The sequence below is a fragment of the Arachis stenosperma genome, chromosome 3 (assembly GCF_014773155.1).
Source record: "Arachis stenosperma cultivar V10309 chromosome 3, arast.V10309.gnm1.PFL2, whole genome shotgun sequence".
In the NCBI taxonomy this organism is placed as follows: Eukaryota; Viridiplantae; Streptophyta; class Magnoliopsida; order Fabales; family Fabaceae; genus Arachis; species Arachis stenosperma.
The window spans coordinates 12,285,765-12,296,284 of NC_080379.1; the positions used below are offsets into that span (position 1 = coordinate 12,285,765).

The window sequence follows — 10,520 nt, forward strand, 5'->3', positions numbered from 1 at the left end:
GGAGAGGGAGATGGTGGTGTATTCGGCCAAATAGGGGGAGAAGTGGTTTTTAGGTTGTGTGAAAATGAAGAAGGGAAGAAGGGTATTTATAGGAGAGAGGGGAGAAGGAGTTCGGCCATGTATGGGTGGGTTTGGGAGGGAAAGTGGTTTGAATTTGAAGGGTGAGGTTGGTGGGGATTTATGAAGGATGGATGTGAGTGGTGAAGAGAAAGATGGGATTTGATAGGTGAAGGGTTTTTGGGGAAGAGGTATTGAGGTGATTGGTGAATGGGGGAAGAAGAGAGAGAGTGGTGGTGGGGTCCTGTGGGGTCCACAGATCCTGTGGTGTCAAGGAAAAGTCATCCCTGCACCAAATGGCATCAAAATTCACGTTTTGAGCCATTTCTGGCGTTAAACGCCGGGCTGGTGCCCATTCCTGGCGTTTAACGCCAGGTTCTAGCCCTTTTCTGGCGTTTAACGCCAGTCTGGTGCCCCTTTCTGGCGTTAAACGCCCAGAATGGTGCCAGACTGGGCGTTAAACGCCCAACTGCTAAGCTCACTGGCGTTTGAACGCCAGCAGCATCTTCCTCCAGGGTGTGCTATTTTTCTTCCTGTTTTCCATTTTGTTTTTGCTTTTTCAATTAATTTTGTGACTTCTCATGATCATTAACCTACAAAATAACATAAAATAACAAAAAAAAATATATAAAATATAATCATTGGGTTGCCTCCCAACAAGCGCTTCTTTAATGTCAGTAGCTTGACAGAGGGCTCTCAATGAGCCTTACAAATGATCAGAGCAATGTAGGAACCTCCCAACACCAAACTTAGAGTTTGAATGTGGGGGTTCAACACCAAACTTAGAGTTTGGTTGTGGCCTCCCAACACCAAACTTAGAGTTTGACTTTGGGGGCTCTATTTGTCTCTGATTTGAGGGAAGCTCTTCAAGCTTCATCTCCATGGTGACAGAGGGATATCCTTGAGCCTTAAAAACAAAGGATTCTTCATTCACTTGAATGATTAGTTCACCTCTATCAACATCAATCACAGCCTTTGCTGTGGCTAGGAAGGGTCTGCCAAGGATGATGGATTCATCCATGCACTTCCCAGTCTCTAGGACTATGAAATCAGTAGGGATGTAATGGTCTTCAACTTTTACCAAAACATTCTCTACAAGTCCATGAGCTTGTTTTCTTGAGTTGTCTGCCATCTCCAATGAGATTCTTGCGGCTTGTACCTCAAAGATCCCTAGCTTCTCCATTACAGAGAGAGGCATGAGGTTCACACTTGACCCTAAGTCACACAAGGCCTTCTTGAAGGTCATGGTGCCTATGGTACAAGGTATTGAAAACTTCCCAGGATCTTGTCTCTTTTGAGGTAATTTCTGCCTAGACAAGTCATCCAGTTCTTTGGTGAGCAAGGGAGATTCATCTTCCCAAGTCTCATTTCCAAATAACTTGTCATTTAGCTTCATGATTGCTCCAAGATATTTAGCAACTTGCTCTTCAGTGACATACTCATCCTCTTCAGAGGAAGAATACTCATCAGAGCTCATGAAAGGCAGAAGTAAATCCAATGGAATCTCTATGGTCTCATTTTGAGCCTCAGATTCCAATGGTTCCTCATTGGGGAACTCAGAGGAGGTTGGTGCACGCCCATTGAGGTCTTCCTCAGTGGCGTCCACCTCCTCTCTTTCCTCTCCATATTCGGCCATGTTTATGGCTTTGCACTCTCCTTTTGGATTTTTTTCTGTATTACTTGGGAGAGTACTAGGAGGGAGTTCAGTAATTTTCTTGCTCATCTGTCCCACTTGTCCTTCCAAATTTCTGATGGAGGACCTTGTTTCATTCATGAAACTTTGAGTGGTTTTGATTAGATCAGAGACCATTGTTGCTAAGTCAGAGGTATTCTGCTTAGAACTCTCTGTCTGTTGCTGAGAAGATGATGGAAAAGGCTTATTATTGCCAAGCCTGTTTCTTCCACCATTATTGTTATTGAAACCTTGTTGAGGTCTCTCTTGATTCTTCCATGAGAAATTTGGGTGATTTCTCCATGAAGAATTATAGGTGTTTCCATAGGGTTCTCATAGGTAATTCACCTCTTCCATTGAAGGGTTCTCAGGATCATAAGCTTCTTCCTCAGATGAAGCATCCTTAGTACTGCTTGGTGCATTTTGCATTCCAGACAGACTTTGAGAAATCAAATTAACTTGTTGAGTCACTATTTTATTCTGAGCCAAAATGGCATTCAGAGTATCAATCTCAAGAACTCCTTTCTTCTGATTAGTCCCATTGTTCACAGGATTCCTTTCAGAAGTGTACATGAATTGGTTATTTGCAACCATTTCAATTAGCTCTTGAGCCTCTGTAGGTGTCTTCTTCAGATGAAGAGATCCTCCAGCAGAGCTATCCAAGGACATCTTAGATAGTTCAGAGAGACCATCATAGAAAATACCTATGATGCTCCATTCAGAAAGCATGTCTGAGGGACATTTTCTGATCAATTGTTTGTATCTTTCCCAAGCTTCATAGAGGGATTCTCCATCCTTCTGTCTGAAGGTTTGGACTTTCACTCTAAGCTTACTCCATCTTTGTGGTGGAAAGAACTTTGCCAAGAAGGCATTGACTAGCTTTTCCCAAGAGTCCAGGCTTTCTTTAGGTTGAGAGTCCAACCATATTCTAGCTCTGTCTCTTACAGCAAAAGGGAATAGCATCAGTCTATAGACCTCAGGGTCTACCCCATTAGTCTTGACTGTGTCACAGATTTGCAAGAATTCAGCTAAGAACTGATGAGGATCTTCCATTGGAAGTCCATGGAACTTGCAATTCTGTTGCATTAGAGAAACTAATTGAGGTTTAAGCTCAAAGTTGTTTGCTCCAATGGCAGGGATAGAGATGCTTCTCCCATAGAAGTCGGGAGTAGGTGCAGTAAAGTCACCCAGCACCTTCCTTGCATTGTTGGCATTTTTCGGCTGCCATGTCTTCTTTTTCTTTGAAGAATTCGGTCAGGTCCTCTAAAGAGAGTTGTGCTTTGGCTTCTCTTAGCTTTCTCTTCAAGGTCCTTTCGGGTTCAGGATCAGCTTCAACAAGAATGCCTTTGTCTCTGCTCCTGCTCATATGAAAGAGAAGGGAACAAGAAAATGTGGAATCCTCTATGTCACAGTATAGAGATTCCTTGAGGTGTCAGAGGAAAAGAGAAATAGAAAGAAGAAGGAGAAGAAGAATTCGAACTTTAATTAGATAAGGTTCGAATTGTGCATTGAGAAGGAGTGGTACTCCATAAATAGAAGGATGTGAGAAGGAGGGGAGTAATTTTCGAAAATTAATTAGAAGATTTTGAAAACATTTTTGAAAAACACTTAATTGATTTTCGAAAATAAGAGTGGAAAAGAAATCAAGTGATTTTTGAAAAAGATTTGAAATTAGAAGTTAAAGGGATTTGATTGAAAACTTAATTTGAAAAAGATGTGATTAAAAAGATGTGATTGGGAAGATATGATTTGAAAACAATTTGAAAAGATATGATTTGAAAACAATTTGAAAAGATTTGATTTTAAAAATTAGTGACTTGCCTAACAAGAAAAGATATGATTCAAACATAAAACCTTCCTCAACAGGAAAGGCAAAAAATGTTCAATCAAATCATTAATTGTTAGTAAGTATCTTTGAAAAAGGAAAGAAATTGATTTTGAAAACATTTGATTGATAAGATTTGATTTGAAAAAGATTTGGTTTTGAAAAACTTTGAAAACTTGAAAAAAAAATTGATTTGAAAACAAAATTCTCCCCCTAGCACCATCCTGGCGTTAAACGCCCAGAATGGTATCCATTCTGGCGTTTAACGCCCAAAATGCACCCTTTTTGGGCGTTAAACGCCCAACCAGGTACCCTGGCTGGCGTTTAAACGCCAGTCTGCCTTCTTCACTGGGCATTTTTGAATGCCCAACTTTTTCTGTATAATTCCTCTGCAGTATGTTCTGAATCTTCAATTCCTTGTATTATTGACTTGAAAAGACACAAATAAAAAAATATTTTTGGATTTTTTTATTAATCAAAATGCAACAAGAATCAAATAACAATGCATGCAAGACACCAAACTTAGCAGTTTGTATACTACTGACACTATATGAGACACATAAACACTCAAGTCAAAAGAATTCAAAGATCAGAGTAAGAAATCATCAAGAATTACTTGAAGATCCTTAAGACACATGAATGAATGCATGTAATTGACACCAAACTTAAGATGAGACACTAGACTCAAGCAAGAAACATAAAATCTTTTTGGTTTTTATGATTTTGTGATTTTTTTTTGTATTTTTCGAAAATTAAGTGGAAAAAGATATCAAAATTCTTAATGAGAATTCCAGGAATCAGTGCAATGCTAGTCTAAGACTCCGGTCCAGGAATTAGACATGGCTTCACAGCCAGCCAAGCTTTCGAAGAAAGCTTCGGTCCAAAACACTAGACATGGCCAATGGCCAGCCAAGCCTTAGCAGATCATTGCTCCAATAGCAAGATTGATAGAGATCAACAGGCTATTGTGATGATCAGTTGAAACCTCAGTCCAATAAGATTAGACATGGCTTTTCAGCCAGCCAGATTTCAACAAATCATCATGAAACTCTAGAATTCACCTTCAAGAATTTCGAAAAAAATAAATGCCTAATCTAAGCAACAAGATGAACCGTCAGTTGTCCATACACAAGAACAATCCCCGGCAACGGCGCCAAAAACTTGGTGCACGAAATTGTGATCAATACTTTTCAAAACATAACCAATCCCTAGTAATGGCTCCAAAGACTTGGTGCTCAATACCATGGCATAAACACAACTTCGCACAACTAACCAGCAAGTGCACTGGGTCGTCCAAGTAATAAACCTTACGCGAGTAAGGGTCGATCCCACGGAGATTGGTGGTATGAAGCAAGCTATGGTCATCTTGTAAATCTCAGTCAGGCAGACTCAAATGGGTATAGTGATAAACGAATAAAGCATAAAGATAAAGATAGAGATACTTATGTATATCATTGGTGTAAGAGCTTCAGACAAGCGTATGAAGATGTCTTCCCTTCCGTCTCTCTGCTTTCCTACTGCCTTCATCCAATCCTTCTTACTCCTTTCCATGGCAAGCTCGTGTAGGGTTTCACTGTTGTCAGTAGCTACCTCCCATCCTCTCAGTGAAAATACGTCCCCGATGCTCTGTCACAGCATAGGCTAATCATCTGTCGGTTCTCGTTCAGGCCGGAATAATATCCATTGATACTTTTGCGTCTGTCACTAACGCCCTAGCCTGCTAGGAGTTTGAAGCACGTCACAGTCATTCAATCATTGAATCCTACTCAGAATACCACAGACAAGGTGAGACCTTTCGGATTCTCTTGAATGCCGCCATCAGTTCTCGCCTATACCACGAAGACTCTGATCTCACGGAATGGCTGGCTCGTTTGTCAGGCGAGCACTCGGTTGTCAGGCGATCAACCATGCATCGTGCAATCAGAAATCCAAGAGATATTCACTAAGCCTCGAATGCTTGTAGAACAAGAGTGGTTGTCAGTCACTTTGTTCATGGGTGAGAATGATGATGGGCGTCAATCATCACCTTCATCAAGTTGAAGAACAAGTGATATCTTGGACAAAGAACAAGCGGAATTGAATAGAAGAACAATAGTAATTGCATTAATACTCGAGGTACAGCAGAGCTCCACACCTTAATCTATGGTGTGTAGAAACTCCACCGTTGAAAATACATAAGCATAAGGTCTAGGCATGGCTGAATGGCCAGCCTCCCAATGATCTAAGATAGCATAAAACGAAGATAGCTACCAAAGTCATCTTGATACAATAGTAAAAGGTCCTACTTATAGATAACTAGTAGCCTAAGGTGTACAAAGATGAGTAAATGACATAAAAATCCACTTCCGGGCCCACTTGGTGTGTGCTTGGGCTGAGCAATGAAGCATTTTCGTGTAGAGACTCTTCTTGGAGTTAAACGCCAGCTTTAGTGCCAGTTTGGGCGTTTAACTCCCAATTAGGTGCCAGTTCCGGCGTTTAACGCTGGAATTTCTTGAGGTGACTTTGAACGCCGGTTTGGGCCATCAAATCTTGGGCAAAGTATGGACTATCATATATTGCTGGAAAGCCCAGGATGTCTACTTTCCAACGCCGTTGAGAGCGCGCCAATTGGGCTTCTGTAGCTCCAGAAAATCCACTTCGAGTGCAGGGAGGTCAGAATCCAACAGCATCTGCAGTCCTTTTGAGTCTCTGGATCAGATTTTTGCTCAGATCCCTCAATTTCAGCCAGAAAATACCTGAAATCACAGAAAAACACACAAACTCATAGTAAAGTCCAGAAAAGTGAATTTTAACTAAAAACTAATAAAAATATACTAATAACTCAACTAAAACTACCAAAAACATACTAAAAACAATGCCAAAAAGCGTACAAATTATCCGCTCATCAAACACCCATCTGATTAATCTTGGTTTAGAATCCTATTTGGTTAGAAGGTACTTTAAAGCAGCATGATTAGTATAAATAATAACCTTAGAACCAAGTAAATAGGACCTAAACTTATCAACAGCATACACAACAGCTAATAATTTCTTTTCTGTAGTTGTGTAATTCTTTTGTGCATCATTTAACACACGACTGGCATAGTAAATGACATGTACAAGCTTACCATGCCTCTGTCCTAAAACAGCTCCTATAGCAAAATCACGGGCATCACACATCAATTCAAATGGTAGATCCCAGTCAGGGGGAGCTATAATGGGAGCAGAGGTAAGGTTTGCTTTCAAAGTTTCAAAAGCATGCAGACAATCAGAATCAAAGACAAAATGAACATCAACAACCAACAGGTTGCTTAATGGTTTAGCAATTTTAGAAAAGTCCTTTATAAATCTCCTATAAAATCCTGCATGACCCAAGAAACTCCTGACTGCCTTAACATTTGTTGGTGGTGGTAACTTTTCAATTACCTCCACCTTTGCTTTGTCAACCTCAATCCCCTTACTTGAAATCCGGTGTCCAAGAACAATACCTTCTGTGACCATAAAATGGCATTTTTCCCAATTCAAAATAAGGTTTGATTCTTGACACCATTTCAAGACAAGAGATAAATGCTTAAGGCAGGATTCAAAAGAATTACCAAAAACAGAAAAGTCATCCAAAAATACCTCAATGAACTTTTCAACCATGTCAGAAAAAATTGAAAGCATACACTTCTGAAAAGTTGCTGGAGCATTACAAAGTCCAAATGGCATTCTCCTATAGGCAAATACTCCAAAGGGACATGTGAATACTATCTTCTCTTGATCTTGAGGGTCCACTGCAATTTGATTATATCCAGAATATCCATCTAGAAAACAATAAAAAGCATGACCAGCTAACCTCTCAAGCATCTGATCAATGAAAGGCAGGGGAAATAATCCTTCCTTGTAGCAGTATTGAGCCTCTTGTAGTCTATACACATTCTCCATCCTGTGATTGTTCTTGTAGGAATAAGCTCATTCTTTTCATTCTGGATCACTGTCATCCCTCCTTTCTTGGGAACTACCTGGACAGGACTTACCCAAGGACTATCAGAAATAGGGTAAATAATACCTGCTTCCCATAATTTCAATACCTCTTTTTGGACCACCTCTTTCATGGCTGGATTGAGTCTCCTTTGTGGTTGCACAACTGATTTAGCATCATCTTCAAGAAGGATCTTGTGCATACACTTGGTTGGATTAATCCCCTTCAAGTCACTAATGGTCTACCCAAGAGCTATTTTATGGCTCTTGAGCACTTAAACAAGCGCCTCTTCCTCTTCAGGCTTCAGGGAAGAGCTAATAATCACTAGATATGAATCATTTTCACTCAAGAACACATATTTCAGAGAATGAGGTAAAGGTTTGAGCTCAAGCTTGGGGGCTTCCTCCTCTGTTTTAGGTGTGTAAACCATAGCCTTCTGGGTGGTGAATTATCAACTTCAACTAATTCATACTCAGAAACAGGATCCAGAATGTCATCAAGCACCTCAGCTTTCAGTACCTCTTGAATAAGTGGTAAAATAACATCTATTTTCATGCACCCTTTAGAATCATTAGGGTATTTGAGAGCCTCAAAAACATTTAAGCTTTGCCTATTCTTCATTGACCCTCAGGGTTAATTCACCCTTTTGCACATCAATCAGAGCTCTACCTGTAGCTAAAAAGGGTCTACCAAGTATAATAGAGGATTTTACCTCCTTTTCCATGTCTAATATAACAAATTCAATAGGAAAAATAAATGGTCCTACTTTAACAAGTAAATCCTCAACAACACCCACAGGTAATTTAACAGAAAGATCAGCAAGTTGAAGAGAAATATAAGTGAGTTTTACTTCCTCAATTTGAAGCTTTTTCATCACTGAAAGTGGCATTAGATTAATACTAGCTCCAAGGTCACATAAAGCTCTCTGAATGGTGATATCTCCAATGGTGCAAGGAATGACAAAGCTCCCTGGATCTGGCATCTTCTCAAGAAGGTTGTGTTGAATAATGGCACTGCATTTCTTGGTTAACACCACTGTTTCTTGTTCCTTCCAATTCCTCTTGTGGGTCAACAATTCTTTCATAAATTTAGCATAGAGAGGCATTTGCTCAAGAGCCTCTACAAAAGGAATGTTGATCTGTAGCTTCTTGAAGACATCTAAAAATTTAGAGAACTACTTTTCTTTGAAAGTCTTCTGAAGCCTTTGAGGATATAGCATTTTTGGCTTGTATTCAGGAGCCTTTGGCAAGATAGGGTAAGTGTCAAGAGAATCAGGGAATGGGTTGTCTGCACGCTTAGGAGGGGCGCGCTCTACTTCTTCCTTCTTCTCCTCTGGAGCTTCTTTTCCAACTAATTCTTCATTGGCCTTGGCCTCAGAGCCAGCTACTTTACCACTTCTCAACTGAATAACCTTGCAATCTTCTCTTGGGTTCACCACTATATCACCTGGTAATGTACTTGCAGACCTCTCACGTATTTTCTTGCTCAGCTGGCCCATTTGCACTTCCAAGTTTCTAATGGAGGCTTTGGTTTCCTGCATAAAACTCCTCATCATCTTTCAATTAGAATCTTCTTGGGATTTAGAGTTAGCCTGCTGGGGCTGTTGTTGCTGCTGAGGCTGAAATTGACGGTTATTGTAATTGTTCTGTTGGAAGCCGCCCTGAGAATTATTGTTAAAATTTTGAGGTCTCTGAGGTTGGTCTCTCCACCCAAAATTTAGGTGATTTCTCCATCCTTGATTGTATGTCTGAGAATAAGGGTCATTATTGGGATTTCTAGAACCACTCCCCATGTAATTAACCTGTTCAGAAGAGGATTGAGTCACAATTATCATTTTACACTAAATTTCCTGCCATGTCATAGGAGACCTCTTGAGGTGGATTTTGGGTGTTGATAGCTGAGACTTGCATGCCACCCATGTGTTGAGTAAGTAGACTTATTTGCTAAGACATAAGATTGTTTTGAGCAAGAATAGCATTTAAAGCTTCTACTTCCATAACACCCTTCTTCTGAGGAGTCTCAGAGTTCACAGGATTCCTGTTAGATGAGTATAAATATTGGTTGCTAGCAACCAATTCAATAAGCTCAATAGTCTCCTCCGGTATCTTCTTCTTGTGCAATGAACCTCCTACAGAATTATTGGTGCACGAAATTGCAATCACACTTTTGCAATTCTGCACAACTAACCAGCAAGTGCACTGGGTCGTCCAAGTAATACCTTACGTGAGTAAGGGTCGATCCCACGGAGATTGTCGGCTTGAAGCAAGCTATGGTTATCTTGTAACTCTTAGTCAGGAGATCAGTAATTCTCAGGTTTAATTGTGAAAAGTAGAAGAACATGAATTAAATACTTGTTTTGCAGTAATGGAGAATAGGTTGAGGTTTTGGAGATGCTCTATCTTCTGAATCTCTGCTTTCCTACTGTCTTCTTCAAGCACGTAAGACTCTTTCCATGGCAAGCTGTATGTAGGGTTTCACCGTTGTCAATGGCTACCTCCCATCCTCTCAGTGAAAATGTTTAACGCACTCTGTCACAGCACGGCTAATCATCTGTCGGTTCTCAATCAGGTTGGAATAGAATCCAGTGATTCTTTTGCGTCTATCACTAACACCCAGCCTTCAGGAGTTTGAAGCTCGTCACAGTCATTCAATCCTTGAATCCTACTTAGAATACCACAGACAAGGTTTAGACCTTCCGGATTCTCTTGAATGCCGCCATCAATTCTAGCTTATACCACGAAGATTCTGATTAAGGAATCCAAGAGATATCTACTCAATCTAAGGTAGAACGGAGGTGGTTGTCAGGCACACGTTCATAGGTGAGAATGATGATGAGTGTCACGGATCATCACATTCATCAAGTTTAGGAACAAGTGATATCTTAGAATAGAAGCAAGCGTGATTGAATGAAAACAGTAGTAATTGCATTAATCCATCAAGACACAGCAGAGCTCCTCACCCCCAACCATGGGGTTTAGAGACTCATACCGTAGAAGATACAATAAGAAACATGTAAAGTGTCA

At 40.3% G+C, this 10,520-nt stretch overlaps 1 non-coding gene across 1 annotated transcript; it reads left to right on the top strand.

Annotated features, from left to right (window-relative positions):
- The first annotated feature begins 2,452 nt into the window (after positions 1–2,452).
- Positions 2,453–2,560, top strand: LOC130971789 (small nucleolar RNA R71). Its single transcript, XR_009082999.1, has one exon. It is a non-coding gene; the product is annotated as a small nucleolar RNA R71 (small nucleolar RNA).
- Positions 2,561–10,520: the final 7,960 nt, after the last annotated feature.